A 17,132-nucleotide genomic window follows, 5' to 3' on the forward strand; every position below is an offset into this window, starting at 1 on the left:
AGAAATTCTAGAAGTTATTATATTCTAGGTCCATGATGAGCTGTGACCATGCCTAGTTTATTTACCAACATCCTCCCTTTCCACATTCCACATCTTGGAACAACATTGATGAGCAAGAAACACTTGTTTTCTAATTGATGAAGTGAAGGGAATTTGTCATCCTTACCTATTGAGGCCAGGTTCCTTAAAGTTTCCCACATCACATCTCTTTAAAGTTTCTTCTGTGAAGAATCCAATAAAGCCCATTCCTCCAGGATGAAGTTCACAACCAAATCCTCAATGGCCACTGAATCCCCAAAATCCCAAACATGTATGTAGTAGGATGCATGAAACTGATGGGACCAGACATCTATACTCCATTTATAGGAAGGAATTTAGAGATTCTGTCATCTCTAAACATTTATTCTATGACTTGATCATCAGAAATTTACTCTCAGTCCAAACTTATTTCTCATAAATTTAATACCATCATTAACATATGACAATTTTTTACATATTTTTATCGTGATCACATTACATCTTGTTTCTCTCTAATGTCAGGGTCTAGAGCATGTTGGGAAATGATAGAAATGCTACACAAATTAAAAAATTATCATCTTAACACCCTCAATACTTTGTGAGAAAAATTATTTCATCTTCTTCCTTATTACCCACCATTTACAGCACTCCATGAGGCAGAGGGTCAAATCTCCATGAGATTGTAAGAAATAAAAATAAAAACACAATGAAGAACTGGAATCATTTTCTTCTATTCCCATCACCAAACATGAGAGTCCAGGAGGCCTGTGGAAATCAAGCTTTCACCAATGACAGGCTATTACAAGTAATAAAAATCCAAGAAGCATTGCTTTAAGCATGTATAATATATATCACTCAGTTTTTCCTTTCTCTCTCTGTATGATTTGATAGGACTTAAAACTTATTTGGAATTTAGAGCTGAGACATGAGGAAAAAGGCATGACAACTTAAGACTAAAATATCCCTATACTCATATGCCTCAGGACAGCTTCCAGCCAAATTTTATAACACACAGTGGGATAATTATGTGCCATAAGAGCTCTTTCCAGGCAAACTCTAACAGCGTACCCTGCTGCCCTTGAGAATCAGGTTAAGAGCTGCAGATTGAAGTCTACAATGGCTTGATGGTCAACTTGGCCATGATTATAGGTTACCTTTAGGATTCAACAGTGCTCCCTCCAAAAGAATATAAAACGTCCATTCTCCAACTTCAAGAGGAGGTGTTTCCCGACCAGCCACTCTAGGTGATGCCCTGCCAACTTCTGATCCTGCACTTAAGCAATTTAGAAACTGTCATTCTTGATCTCATGGGAAGAAAATTAATGAACAAACTTGAAATGAACAACTCTCCTTAGACCTACGAGAGCCTTGAGGCCATAGCACAAACCAGTGTCTCCAAAATTAAGAAAGAGAAAAGAAACACAGCGTTTCAAAATATTCCCCAAATATTCTGTTCTTTACAAGGCCTGTACTCAAAAAAATCTATTTCACCAGAGTCTAATGCAAAGACAAAAAGAACAAAAAGACAGAACACAATATCCATGAAGCCTAGAACAACAGAAGGTTTAAAATACACATAATGGGAATACCTGAAGGAAAAGAAAGACAGAGAGATACAGAAGAAACAAGTAATAATCACTGTAGACTGAGGAAGGTAGAAAACACTAAACATAAAAAATACTAAAAATACGCACCCAAGTATATCGTATTCAAATTAGACAAAAATCAAAGAGAAAGAGAATATATTGAAAGAAGTCAGAGGGGAAAGCAGAACTCAGGTACAGAAAAACAAAGATTGGGCCGGCCCCGTGGCTTAGCGGTTAAGTGCCCGCGCTCCGCTACTGGCAGCCCGGGGTTCGGATCCCGGGCGCGCACCGACACACCGCTTCTCCAGCCATGCTGAGGCCGCGTCCCACATACAGCAACTAGAAGGATGTGCAACTATGACATATACCTATCTACTGGGGCTTTGGGGGGGAAAAAAAAAGGAGGAGGATTGGCAATAGATGTTAGCTCAGAGCTGGTCTTCCTCAGCAAAAAAGGGGAGGATTAGCATGGATGTTAGCTCAGGGCTGATCTTCCTCACAAAAAAAAAGAAAAACAAAGATTAGAATTGTATTGGACTTCTTTTCAGAAACCATGGAGTCAAGAACAGAGTGGAGTCAAATATTTAAAGTTTTGAAACTAAAAAACTACCCTCCTAGAATTCTTTGTCAAGCAAAATTATCCTTCAAAAGTAAAGAAGAAATAAGAACTTTCTGAGAGAAAAATGGAAAGAATTTGTCTGTAGTACACCTCCTGTGGATAGAATGTTCAAAAATTCATCAGAAAGAATGTAAATGATAAAGGTGGAGGATTGTAAAAGGAATAAATGAAAGTAAAATATCTTTGGTATGTTTTATCATAATTAATATAACATGATAAGTTTAAAAGTAATTTTAGCAACAATGTATTTGGCAACAATAAGCTTATGGATAATTGAAATAAGCAATGATGCCAGGAAGGGAGTGGCCTTCTGTTTATTGAATAATTTTTTAAAATGTATGTTTAGGGCCTGAGTGTCAGGAAAGACTAAAGACTAGATTGTAAGAAGACAAAATAGAAGTCAGTTTCAAAGACCTGTATTATGGCTACATCATCAGTTTGTAAGACATGAGTCTTAAACAGCAAGCAGCTTGATAACCAAAGGATCTCTGAATCGTGTGCAGTTATTTGGACATGTGGGTCAGGACCCTGTTATGAGAGAGATGGAAGGGAAAAACCAAGTCATAATATTTTCTCCAGCAACAAATGAGATGTGGCGATCAGGGGAAAGTGAAGCTCACCAAATGGGTGATGTCAGTCAAAAGACAACATGGCACAGAATTTCAGTATTCCAGCCAGGCCTCGGAGATGTGGCATATGTGAAAAGGGGTCTTGGATTGATGTAGAAGGGAAAGCAGACTATGGCGAATACAAGGATAAAAATAATGTGAGGTGACAAGCAACAACAATAGTAGTTGAAATCACTATACTTCTGAGTGACCAGATAAAATAGAAGGCATGGAGTGGACAATTCTTCTTTGGCCATTGTTTGGTACAGTCTCATATACAAAAGATGTATAGTCTTTATAGTTTCTAAAGACAAGAACTAAAATATTCTTCTACATATATAAAAAAGTTGTGTTTACACTATCCTTTAGTCTATTGTGCAAAAAGAGTATCTGTAAAAAAAAAATGCACATTCCTTAATTAAAAAATAATTTATTGAGCCTGGCCCCATAGCTCAAGCAAAGTTCCATGCTTTGCTTTGGTGGCCTGGGTTCATGGGTTCAGATCCCAAAACAGATGTACTCCACTCATCAGCCACGCTGTGGTGGTGTCCCACATACAAAATAGAGGAAGATTGGCACAGATGTTAGCTCAGGGCTAATCTTCCTCAAGCAAAAAAAGAGGAGGATTGGCATTGGATGTTAGCTAAAGGTGAATCGTCCTTGGCAAAAATAATAATAATAATAATAATGATGATAATAATAATTTATTGCTAAAAAAAGGCTAACCATCATCTGAGCCTTGAGGGAGTCACAATCATTTGCTGTGGAGGGTCTTGTAAAAAAAGAAATATCTGAAAAGTACAATAAACTGAAGTGCCATAAGACAAGGTCACCTGTAAAGGTGTATCCTGTCCCTTCAGAGGGGAAGGCCAACTGCAGCCAAGAGGCTGTGGACACAGCACTGAACAGAACAGACTGAGCCAAATCCGTGAGAGCAGAATGTTTACCAGGTAATAATTGGGTGGAGTCAGTAATTTCCATAATGTTGGGGACAGGGTATAGGGCTGTATTTGGTGTGACCATAGCCTCCAGGTTGCAGTAATCCACTGAGAGGTGTCATTCATTCTTTCTAGACTTAAGAACAGGCCAATTCCAGCTGTCCAAAGTAGAAACACAGGGGATAATCACTTCTTCCTAAATAGGTTTCTTACAACAGTTTTCAATCCTTGAAGGCTCTATTGAATGTGCATTGGGCCATATTAACTAATTTAACTAAGGAGTAAGGATCATGGAGTCCCATTTGGGGAAGCCAATTTGGAAGGGGTGAAGACAATTTAACTGCATCTTAATTTATGAATTGTTGATTCAGAGCTTTCCTGCTCACTATGGGATATTTTAGGACAATGGGTCCTGTGAGGCATGGCAAAGAGTTCTGATGGTTAAGGTGAAGAATACCAATCTGGCCTCTGTATTATACTCAGTAACTTCCCTAAGATCATGGGGTCCCTAAGATGCCAGCCAGGTGTAAGTGTAATTTGAGACCTAGCATCGAATAATTGCATGAAGTGTTGTGAATTATTGCATTATAGGACTTGGTAACATGAATTCAAAACCTGTGATTTAGAGGCTCAAAAGCCAAAGAGCACCCTTTTATCTTTGTTGGTGTGCAAATTCTTTTAGCATATTTTGGATTTCCAATTGGGTCAAATTATGAACCTTTGTTTCAGTAACTTTTTCCTCTTGTTCCCTCTCTGCTATCTTTCCTTGTTTTGTATTTCAGGTTACTGGATATCCTTTGAGGGATGGGATGTCCTCTGTGTCCTGGTATTTATACATTTTTCTTCCAGAGGCCTCACATCGGTGTCATCAGAGTTAGGAGCCTCCACCATAACAACTAGTTGCTTTATGGAGTTTAAAGACTCCAGTCTGAAATCTGGTTTGACTAATCCCTTGGCTGTGCCACACGGGTGCCATGGCTGTTGTTCCTTACAGCCCCAAACGTCAGGGTCTTTGTCGCAGGAGAGGCAGGGGCAGCAGCAGCAGAGGTCTTTAGGGGTCCTGAGGAGCCCCCTGCCATCAGGAGTGTGGACTCCACCCACTATCTACTGGCTGCCTTTCCCTGTCTTCTCTTTTTCTTGCTTTCTTTCTGCAATAACTGGAGTGACCATGTGATGGGCTCACCTCATTCACAGGGTATAATCATCCTCCTGCCCCCCTAAGACACGCCCCTAATGTAGGGACAAACCCAGCCTCAGTCACAGCTTCACTCTAAACACAGATGGGTTCCAGCCAAGGCCTCAACCCTGCCCCACAGTAATGAGGGCCATTCTCATACTCCTGCTCCCAAAGGACAAGGAATTATCAAAACTGCCAACTCAGAGTCCTCTGTACATAGAACCCAGGCGTGGTGGGTCAACAATGCACACAGGGCAGCACAGCTCACAGGAGGAGCTGCCCAGCAAGCAGCAGCTCACAGTGCAGGAGCCTCCAGGCTTTCTCATCAGCCTGTCCAGATAAGAGGGCCTAGGGGAAAGGGAGGGGTGAGGCTTAAGTTTTCAGAAGCCAAACATCAAATATGTGGACCCTGGGCACTCATTACCAGAACAAACAGGGGTAAGAGAAATAGGCATTCACACTGGCTTGTTTTTACATGAAAACACGCTAACAGGATGATGAAGCAGTGATCAAAACTGGTCATTTGAGGGGGGCTGGAGTGAGAGCAGAGGAGTGGGGCAGGACATGCAGGCAGGGAGTCTTTTTAAGTTAGTTTCCTCTCAGAAATTTTTTTAACCTTCCCATGTGTTATTTATTTAAAACAAGGAGAGAAATTTATATACACTATATTTTCTTATGCTTAGTCATTATTTTTAATTAACTTTTGCTTCTAAAAATTAATCTAATTTTAATGTTTCTACAAAGGAAACCACTCCAAGATTTAACCCTTTAAACATGAATGAGGGCCGGCCCCGTGGCTTAGCAGTTAAGTGCTCATGCTCCGCTGCTGGCGGCCCAGGTTCGGATCCCGGGCGCACACCGACGCACCGCTTCTCTGGTCATGCTGAGGCCGTGTCCCACATACAGCAACTAGAACCATGTGCAGCTATGACATACAGCTATCTACTGGGGCTTTGGGGAAAAAAAAAAATTAAACACTAATGAATACAAAACTGCAGACAATAAAAAAGATTTAAAAATTCCTTTCCAACTAAAATGACAAGGGACATATAGTTTGTCCCTCCACTATATTTACACTGGTAGTATTTTCAGGAATAAGCAGCATGTTATGAAGCGTCAGCAGTTTGAAAATTAACCCTGAAGTGTACTGAGAATTTCAAAGGTTTCTATAAGCTTTGAGGTGTTTTGCTCACATTAAGGAAAATAGAAATTCAATTGCTTTTCCTCAAATCCTTTAAAATAGGAATTCATTTGCCTAAGGAATAGTATAGCCTTTCAAATGTCAAAACTCTCCAGGGACAGACACATACAAAAACTGTCCTCAAAATGGAAAAAGCACCTGAGAACTTAAATACACCCATCTCACATCTTGGGTTTCTCTTCCGTAAATGGAACAAAAATACTATTTGTTTCCACAATTTTCCTGCCTTACATCATATCTCTCAATCATATCTCTCAGTTAACTTACATTTAAAAGCCCAAGTGCTAATGGAAACTAGAATCAAAGGGCTGCCATCTTCACCTGATAAAGGAATCCAGGGACAGAAACATGAATATTCCAATCAGCTCATAGAAGCAGCCTGCTTGTCTACAGTTCAGAAGGAAAACCCACACTCAGAAAGTGACCATATTCCCAGACTTGGGGTCTAGACACTCTAGGTTGAGATAGAACCCCCTAGAGTGGGTCAGTCCCTGGAAGGAGGGAGGGGACACCTGAGCAGCCACAGGAATGAACTCTGGGGGCTCCACACACCCTCCCCTCTCCTGTGAGCATGGAAGCACTGCCTCCCCCAGGCTTCCCTTCTCACAAGTGAGGACACTCGCAGCCGGATTCAGTTTAAGGTTCTGACCTAGATGAACTCCCAAATTCATAAACCCTTTGTCCACAAAATAGAAAACTTGATCTTTACAGATGTCTCAAAGTGCACAAATTAGTCTTAATGCACTCACACTGTGCATGCAAGACTCAAACATAACATTTAAAATCTCCAGGTCTAAGGAACCACAACCACAACCTCAGAAAGGGCATCACTCCCTGTCCCCCATGAGCACGTGCACCCCCAGCTTTCCAGGGCTCTGCAGCTCCTCTCAGTATAGAGGCTCCTTCCATGGGGGGTGTGAGCAGCAGGACACCTGCAGGGGGAGGCTCCCCAGGAACAACAACTGGGCCTTCAAGTCCTTCCCTTTGCAGGCCCAAGGGGGCCTTAGCTAGCTTCAATGACTACAGCATGTGCTCCCCACTGAAGTTGCTTTGGAACACCAATGATATTTTAAATCACATGAACCCAGTGTTTGAACAATCCAGAAAAATCACTTAAACTCATTCTTTATGTGGAAAGGAGGGAAGAAAATTGTAAGGCACTTTTACTGGTTCAACCAGAAAACCCCAAATATCTATTCCTTTGAGAAAAAAGGATGTCACTTAACTATTATTTCCATGGCAAGAAATTGGTTTGTAAATAATTAATGACACTTGCACACTTGTGGTCTGCATGTCTAAGCCCTGAAATTTCAAGTGAAAACATCCAAAAGTAAATACAGACCTCAGAAACTTACTACACGCACTCAGGGAAGAAAGAGTGAACTCAGAATTCTTAACAAATGGAATATAATACAGGCATATATATATATACATATATATATATTTTTTTTTTTTGAAATTCACCACTTTCTTGCTACTTTGGAAATATTTTATACTGTCTTTCAAAATCTATTGATTAAATACATTTTACCCTTATTGAAAAACAGAGACTTAAATAATTGAATAAATCTTTTCAAGGTCACAAACACAAGGAGAGCCAAGACTGACAGGACAGATCACCCAGGAAGGTTTCTCAAGAGGAACCTCTACCCAAAGGACTTCCCCGAGGCTGTCTGTGCCCAGAAAGATCCTAGGAGGAGATGCACAGGATGTCATGCAGTGTAGTTCCAGGCACTTATTTTCTGCTGTCTTCTAATGTAAAATATCTACAGACAAATATAATCTTTAAAAAAGAGCCATCCATGGTCCTGGGGCATAAGGATAACAGTTAAATATTGGTTCTGTTTGAAATGAACCACAGAGGACAAATAGTTGCTAATGCTGCAAATCCGAGAGGGGAAGTTGACTCTGGGAATGCAGAGAGAGAACACTGAAAATTTAGGAATTTATTGCCAGTCCTAGGAAGTGCTAGGCTGGGGAGACAGGGTAGTGGATTTGAGGACAGGTTCTCTCAAATCCACCTTAACAAAAGAAGAAAGCAGAGGATCTTTATAGAGCTAAGGGGCTTGGGATGAGATATTTCAGAGACAAAGGGGAAATCCACATTTCTTTCACTCCAGATAAACCCTTGGGCAATCAGACTTCTGGGTGAAAAAGGCAACTGGGGGCTGGTCTGGTGATCATAACTTCCTTAAAGATATTCTTTTACTTCTGCAAAACAAACCTATAAATCCTTGTGACCCCTGAGTCACCCCTCAGGTTAACCAAGAAAATAGCAAATTAACAAGATTAACTTCTCATCCGTGTCTCTGTTGGGAACAAAGTCAAAAGGTAATCATGTTCTTTTTTTTTTTTTTTTTTTTGTGAGGAAGATCAGCCCTGAGCTAACATCCATGGTAATCCTCCTCTTTTTGCTGAGGAAGACCGGCTCTGAGCTAACATCTATTGCCAATCCTCCTCTTTTTTTTTCCCCAAAGCCCCAGTAGATAGTTGTATGTCATAGCTGCACATTCTTCTAGTTGCTGTATGTGGGACGAGGCCTCAGCATGGCTGGAGAAGCAGTGCATTGGTGCGCACCCGGGATCCAAACCCAGGCCGCCAGTAGCGGAGCCAGCGCACTTAACCGCTAAGCCACAGGCCAGCCCGGTAATCATGTTCTTATTGAATATTTACAGTAACCCTCAGGTACCTGGCTTCACAACAAGAAGGTCTTGTGCCCTCTAGCGGTCAAGGGCTTGGTGTAAGTCTGTGACACACACATGAAACCCTGACCCTTGTTTAGAAACACAGACATTTAAATGTGACCTCACATCTGTAATAGAGAGTCTAGCTCCATTTTGATTTTTCCTCCTTGCCAATGTTCAGCCTTCCACCCATCCCTGCCCCACCCCCACTCATTGGGAACTTAAGATAAACAATCTCAGAGTGCTTGTCTTTTGGGAAGTTGGAACCACGCAGCCCTGGCTGGGCACAGGGACTCTTCTCAGACTACCCACAAGCTAAAAGATGTGTTCACTAAACTCTTAAGTTTACATTTTACACTATAGGGAAATTTATTTTAGATTAAATTTTGCCTTTGTCCCTAGAGAAGTTTGAAATGTAAATGGTTATAATATCCCTAAGGCAATTGATTCCTAATTCACTGATATAAGAACCAATAAATTATTATGTAGATATGGGATGCATTTGTAAACTGTTTTCCCCAGCTTTATTGAGGTATAATTGACTAATAATATTGTCTATATGTAAGAATACAACCTGATGATTTGATATATGTGTACTGTAGGCAATGGATTAAGCATTCTCACCACATACAATGTAACTATGTCAGGTATGGGTGTGTCAATTAATCTGCAAATTCTAATAAGCGTAAGAGGGGATTGTAAGACTCTTGCATTGCAAAGCTCTTAATGCATTTATTTACATATATGAACAGTTTTATTGAGATAATCCACATACAGTCATGCCCCACGTAGCGATGTTTGGGTCAATGACTGACTGCATATAACACAGTGGTCTAATAAGATCTGTATCATGGTATTAATCCATAGTGCATACATCCAAATTTCCCATTCATTTTTCTTGCTATTGCTCTTGCATATCTAACATATTTTTGCAAAATCCAAGGTCAGGGATTTTTCCTATGTTTTATATAATTTTGTTATACATTTACTCTCATCTTTAGGTCTTTGATCCTTTTTGGTAAGTCATTGCATGTTTTAAGGGCACAGTCTCTTTCTTTTGCACATGGCTATCCAGTTGGCCCAGCACAAATTTATGAAAAGAATATTCTTTCCCCATTTTTGGTACCTTTGTCAAAGATCGCTTGACCATAAATGTGGGGGTTTATTTCTCTAATCTCAATCTTCCATACATCTCTATGTCTATCCTTGTGTCAGTACCACACTATCTTTTTTTGTGTGTGTGTGAGGAAGATCAGCCCTGAGCTAACATCCCTGCTAATCCTCCTCTTTTTTTGCTGAGGAGGACCAGCTCTGAGCTAACATCTATTGCCAATTCTCCTCCTTTCCGCCCCTCCCAAAAGCCCCAGTAGATAGTTGTATGTCATAGCTGCACATCCTTCTAGTTGCTGTATGTGGGACGCGGCCTCAGCATGGCTGGAGAAGTGGTGCGTCGGTGCGCGCCCGGGATCCGAACCCAGGCCGCCAGCAGCAGAGCGCACACACTTAACCGCTAAGCCACGGGGCCGGCCCAGTACCACACTATCTTGATTACCTTTCCTTACTATAAAGTTTTGAAATCCCAAAATGTTAGTGCTACTAATTTGTTGTTCTTTTTCCAGGTTGGTTTGGCTATTCTGGTTCCCTTGCAATACCACATAATTTATGAAACAGCTTGCCAATTTCTATAAACAGTACAGCTGCGATTATGATAGGTATTGCATTCAATCTCCAGATCATTTTGTGGAGTAGTTTCAACAATGTTAAGTCCTGAAAACCATGAAACTGGGATATTTTCTCATTTATTTATACATTTATTATTTTCTTTTGACCATGTTTTGTAGTTTTCAGAGCATTCATTTTGTACTTTGGGTTTAATTTGTTTTTCTAGTTCTGTTGTTAATTTGATATCTTTCTTTTTTAATATAGGTGTTCATTGTTATAAACTTCTCTTTTACTACTCTTTATGCTGCATACAAGTGTCCTGGTGTGTTTGGGTATCACTAGAAACTCAATCCTAAGTAGTCTGTGTCTTGCAATTCTCTGTCTTAATCCACTGTTTTTATTAATTTTTTGGTGAGGAAGATTGGCCCTGAGTTAACATCTGTGCCTATCTTCCTCTATTTTGTATGTGGGATGCCCCTATAGCATGGCTTGATGTGCGGTATGTCAGTCCACACCCATGATAAAAACCTACAAACCCCAGGCCACCAAAGTGGAGTGTGCAAACCTAACCATTATGCCACCAGGCCAGCCCCTAATCCACTGTTTTTATACACTGGAGCCATGCTGATATGGTGGGAATGTATTAGGGAGGGAAAGATGCTCATGCTATGATTAAACCTGTAATGTTTTCATGGGACAGAATCCCTGGACTATGAGCTTCAGAACAGTCCTCAGCATTTATTCCTCCTCTTTTCTCAGAGGGAAATCCTGAAGAGTCTGGGAGTTGTCTGACTGCTCCTTCCACAATCAGATGAGGTTCTGGCAAATTAGTTTTTGTTGATGTGTGGCCCAAGTTACAGAGCACAGAATGTTTTTTGTGTATATCAAAGTGTTTCCCCCCATTTCCTGCATGACGCGTGAGACAATGTTTCTCAGTCTTCACAAGGAGAACCTCCTTGAGCTCCTGGTGGAAAAATACACAAATTTTACGGGGTTCCCTGAGACTGGACTCCCTAAAGCTTTTGACTCTCAAGCTAGTCTAATCTGTGTCTCCAGCAAGTTCATCGTTACCAGTTGATGTGTCCCTAGAGGCTGCTGCCTCCAGTTGTATTTCCTTAAGGTAAGTGGTCATTCTCTGTTTGCTGGTCTCTCATTTTGGGGGCATTGGCTTGCCGTGTAATCTCAAATCTCTCTTTGATCTAAGACGAGGTGTTGCTGTTCATGTTGTTCAGCTTTTTCTTGTGAGGATTATATGATCACTCGGAGCTCTTTACATATCGGAACAGAAGCCATCCATTCACTTCTGTTGCTGTATTTTTCCTTTGTGAGACTATTCCATTTTCAGTTGTTAATTCTACCACTAGAGCTCATGTGGGTGGTTTCAAAGTTTTCTTCAGAGACTAATATATCTAAAAACATTATCATACTGGAATCCCTGTATTTGGATTTCTTTTCCTCATCTTATAAAAATTCCCTAAACTGAATACCTGTTTGTGATTCAAAAGACACTTTCCACTGGTTTCCTTCTGTTTTCTCATTGCCCTTTTTGGCGCAGGATTAACACCCTACCTAAAATGGGATTAGATGTCAACACTATGTTGCCACAAGCATCAAGTTAATAAAAATATTTTTATTACTCAAAGGAGAGTAGTGCAAGGGTAAGTGGGCTGGGGTAATTTGTGCAAGGCAGAATGGCTTGAACCTTTAAAGTATATAGGGGGTTAGGCTGCAGGTTTTCAAGGTTTGACCCTCCTACCTATTGGCACAAAAAGAGAAAGGGCATGTGTCTACCTTCCTGACTTATTTACCCATTGTGGGCCAGATGGGGTGAGCAGGTATCTAAAGCCAATGAAGACTCAAATATTAATAATGACGTCAATGTCTTCAGTTAAAGTTCACTCCTGAGGCTTATTCACTGAATGATGACACATCTCATTAAATAAATTTGAATTTGAATATTAATTGAAAAGCCATGTGAAAAGCACAAGAAATTATAATTAGGATCACAAAGCCTCAAAAAATATTTGAATCCAGAGACGCCAAGGCATTGGAGAGATCCAGGAAAGTGTGTCAATATGGTTACAGAAATTTGTTCAAATATTTTAGTAATATTATTGTTTATTTTCATTTCTTGTCTCATTTCTTGTGTTATTGGTGGCTCCTTGACAGTGTAGCCTGCACACAGGCAGCAAGCAGCCCTTTTAGGGGAACAGAACTCTCATTGGCTGGTTAATAAATATTCTAAACCCAAATAGTCATCAGCTACCATGGCTGCCAGGGAGTTTCCTTCAGGAAAATCATCTCAAATGTTAGTTGTCTGGTACAAATGTTTTGAGTGTTTTGGACATTTCTTGATTGGCAGTAATGATGTCTTTGTTGAATGACAACATGTGTGCCCAGGTCAGTATGAGTGATGCCCATGACAATAAGCACATGCACTAATGGTAGGAAAACAACACATTTGTGTTGGGTGGACTTCAGGGGTTTTGAGGGAGGGTGCCCAAAATGAAATATTGACACACAGGACACACAGCCTACAGGTGATGTTAGGAGGAAGATCTGGGAGTGGGCTATAAGAGTGGTGGCCAGGGTGCACTATTACAATAAACCAAAGACCTGTAGGAGTGCCCATTCTGAGAGAAATGTCTAGAAAAGAAAGGCTCTACTTATAAAGTTCCAGTAAGCCTGATGATCAGAACAAAGTAATAGGCCCTAAATATTGGGGTTGAATCTAACTAATGACTCAAACAGCAGGAATATCTCTTAGAAGAATGCAAGTTTTGTTTAAGTAAGCCATTAGGCCATCCTAAGAGGGTTGCAGCCTGGGTCATAAGAGAGGTACAAGATCCATTGAATACCTTTTTCAAAAACCCAATGCTGTATATTTTGAGACAATTGTTGACAATATCAATAATTTCTAGAGTGTCTTGGTGAGTCCTTGATCCTGGCTTCAGGAGGATCATGTATGATAGGGTGAGTAATTTGTCTATATAAGTTTCTACCATGGTCTGAGGATAACAAGAAGCTCAGCAGAGGGGTGAGGAGCCCTACAAAGTCTATTTGCCATCAGCTGTAGGGACCTCTTCCTCCACCTGGACTTAATGTGTACGGATTTTATTACCTATGACACATATTTTACACATCAGGTGCATTGGTCTGTCATTAAGTTATCCACAGTAGCGCAGGGAAGTCCCTGGAATTTTGCCTAGAGCTTTACATTGGAGGCCTCTTAATGGTTTCATATCACAGGGGCCCATGGGCCAAGATTAACACTATTGGGTCAGAAGTGTCAGTATGTGTCTCGGAAATTCAGTGACTTTTTCACCCTGAGCAATGCAATGAATCTCTGCAGACTAAGGTTTAATATGTGCAGAGTAAGGAGTGACTTTGACTTGTATTTGGATATTGCAAGGCAAGGTATCCCAGAGTTCTTTATGCCAAAGGGAATGCCTTGGATAAGGAGTTGTTGCTATTAGTAGGATGAGACAGCTAGATCGTTGGTGATGGGCAGAGGATCTATAAAACCATGCAGATGAGTTTGTTTCTTGGCCAGGGAATTCTTTGTTGCTAGCACGATTACCTGGAATTGGACTAATCAATCTGGTCCAATCTGTGATCAGGGAAGGCCTGTTTGATCCAGGGAAAGAACACAGCTATTTTGCAGTGGACCCCATCAGGTGTGGTGGTGCACACTGTTCATAAAATCTATGAACTCCCTGGTCATTCATGCGCGCCCAAGCCACTCCTGAAGTGGCCAATGAGCCTAAAAAGGGGGTCACCTCCTCCAGAATGTATTCTATCAATCAGAGAAGAAGGGAACACACTTCCTCCTGTAGATTTGATATGCCAGAGGTGCTGTTTTTGGCTCTATCCTGTAAGTACCCATATCTCTTCAATGAGGAGGCCTCTGGTTAGCAAGCCTAAGGAGTCCGGCATGCATGACCCACGAAAATGGGAAGCTGGCTGTGGAAGTTCATCACCCAAGCCGTGGGAGGGCCACCAATTACAAAATATCTCCATCAGTTGCCATCAGTGGCTTCTCTAATTCTCTAATTCAGTGGCTGCAGAGGATGAGAATAGTTTCTGGTACAAGAAGGCTCGGGCAATGTATGTCTACCATGAGAGGCTTAGAGAATCTTGGATGCATAGTGGGAGGCTGCTAAAGCCTCTATGGTAAAGGGGTGTGTAAAGAGAGACTCTAATGGAGGGATTGTTATTTTGACAAATTCAAGAGCCATTGGTTTCCCCATTCAAAGTCAGTCACTTTTAAGTGTTGCGTGAATAAGCAAGCAGATCTGATAAATATGCAACAGCTGGGAAAGCTGTGGCTTACAGAATATGCCCATGATATGGGTTCTAACAGTGACTTGTCACCCTCTCACCGCACAGGCCCCCATCATTGTCTCAGGGAAATTTTCCAAAGTGGAATGTGTAAATTTCCAAAGATGTTTCCAAGTAAGCAGGCACAAGTAGGCTTGAGTTGGGAAATGAGCTGGAAATGGTCTATGGATAATAATGGAAAGTAATGATGCTGATGCACATGAATGAGGATGTCCCCAGACAGATCCCACTTAGGAGACACCTTTTTGTTTCAGAACCACAGAATTTCCAAAGCTGCAAGAAAGGCCTGTTGAGGACTGAATTATTCTTCTCAGTCCTTCAATTCATCCCGAGACGGATCCCACAGTGCTAGAAAGAAGTACTGAATGCATAAAAATCAGGGATCAAGAGAGTTTAACATTCTCCTGACATATGAAAGTGATTCTGTTATTAATTTTCCATTAATTACATAAATATACAATATTTTAGGTATACTTGTGAATTTTCACAAATGTATACTAATACTGCCATCACAAGATGGAAAACACGACATCACCAAGAACATTCTTGTGGTGCCCATTTGATTGAAACCTTTGCGATACATAAGTTAACACTAAAAACAATGGAAAAGATTAATGCTTTCTTTTGCCCTTTGTTAAACCTTGTAGCTGTTAACATTGTTTTGCACTTTTGCACAAAATGTGCTGGACATCTAAGCTTATGGGAATGAAACCTATGAACAGCAAAATGGGCTACCTGGCTTTGAGAAACATTGAAACTAAAGACTTTCAGCTACTCCTTTGATAAAAAGAAACTGTTTCCAAGTTCTCCTTTTATATTCAATTAGGATATCACTCAAAATGATACCCTCTCCCTGCAGCTCACCTCAATCATTCATTGGATGATTGCCTCTAAACACCCATAGCTCTTTCTGGGGTTTCCGCTAGGAGATCACAGTGGACTCACACAGATATCACTCTACTCATAGAACACACTCAGGATGAGCTGGAACAGTGCGGATAAGTGTAACTGTTTCTCTAAATGGGAGGAATTCCATGGTTTAATGGAGTATATATTGCACATTCATGTCTGTACAACAGCAAAATGAAAATACCAAAGGATATACATTTTAAATATTTAAAGATAAAAATCCTTTCACATAACATGAAAAAACCCCCACAAATATCTGTGGTTTAAGTCAATAAGAAATTTCGAGTCCCAGATAATAATGACAACCTCCCTCACTCCTAACCTCACAGAAAGGATATATATTCATCTCAGCCTCCCTATTAGCTCACATTATTTTTTACTTTTCTTCAGAGCCCTTATTTCCATCTTATTAGACAAATATTTACCATTTGTTAATTATCTCTTTTCCCACAAACATATAAGCACCAGGACTGCAGCAACTTGTTTGTTTCATGCCACTATATCCAAATCCTACTGTGCCTTATTTGTGCAAAATTGTGGACCTTGACTCTATGGTGCATGGCATGTGAGAGATGTTGAAATATTAGCATCAAGAGCATTGTCTCTGAGAAAAAAAGGCTTGATTGGCATAGTGGTCCTGTCTCTCTCCTTTGTTAGGTTTGTAATGTCTCACAATTTATCTAAACTCAAAAGTCTCTGTTGAGTCATAAAGGAGATATTAAAAATATTATACAGCATAGTAATAAGTGAATTTATATAATTTAACTGAGGTACTTTATGGTAAACAGTGTCTGATACATGTTAGGAAATACATCACTGTTTTGATAATAAGTAGGAAAGGCAAAAGCTGTTCCAGGGCCGGCCCCGTGGCTTAGCGGTTAAGTGTGCGCGCTCCGCTACTGGCAGCCCGGGTTGGATCTTGGGCGCGCACCGACGCACCGCTTGTCCGGCCATGCTGAGGCCGCGTCCCACATACAGCAACTAGAAGGATGTGCAGCTATGACCTACAACTATCTGCTGGGGCTTTGGGGGAAAAAATAAATTAAAAAATTTTTTAAAAAAGCTGTTCCAGAGGATTGGGAGCTGGCCTGCATTCTCTGCAAGCCCAAGTTTCATCCTGTTGATGAGAAAAATGTCACACATCTTGTTCATGAAAGATTCAGTCACCAAAACAAAAAAACCTAAGTGTACTTTTTTTACCATACTAGTATATATAGTAAAAGATAAAATTTCAAATCATAAAAATCACTAATATTCCCTTCGTCTTACTAAAACGACTGACTGGAACTGTCTTACAAATTAACTTTAGCTCCACTGCCTTCTAGAAAACAATGATTATATTTACTAAAGACAAAACATTTACCAAAGATAGAATTAAGTTTACCACCT

General features: G+C 40.5%; 2 protein-coding genes and 1 pseudogene across 2 annotated transcripts in view; 1 reads left to right on the forward strand and 2 right to left on the reverse strand.

Annotated features, from left to right (window-relative positions):
- LOC131394552 (zinc finger protein 709-like) overlaps nucleotides 1–15,394 on the reverse strand; it is a 442,972-nt gene extending 427,578 nt beyond the window's left edge. The window contains exon 1 of the mRNA XM_058525945.1: nucleotides 15,377–15,394. The gene's annotated coding sequence lies outside the window, so the exon portion shown is untranslated. The remainder of the gene's footprint in view (nucleotides 1–15,376) is intronic.
- Nucleotides 1–17,132, reverse strand: part of LOC131394523 (zinc finger protein 709-like) — a 226,232-nt gene that overhangs the window by 157,483 nt on the left and 51,617 nt on the right. The gene's annotated exons all lie outside the window — the stretch shown is intronic.
- LOC131394154 (single-stranded DNA-binding protein, mitochondrial-like) lies at nucleotides 767–3,055 on the forward strand (annotated as a pseudogene).

Source organism: Diceros bicornis, chromosome 30 (genome assembly GCF_020826845.1).
Source record: "Diceros bicornis minor isolate mBicDic1 chromosome 30, mDicBic1.mat.cur, whole genome shotgun sequence".
NCBI classification, from domain to species: domain Eukaryota; kingdom Metazoa; phylum Chordata; class Mammalia; order Perissodactyla; family Rhinocerotidae; genus Diceros; species Diceros bicornis.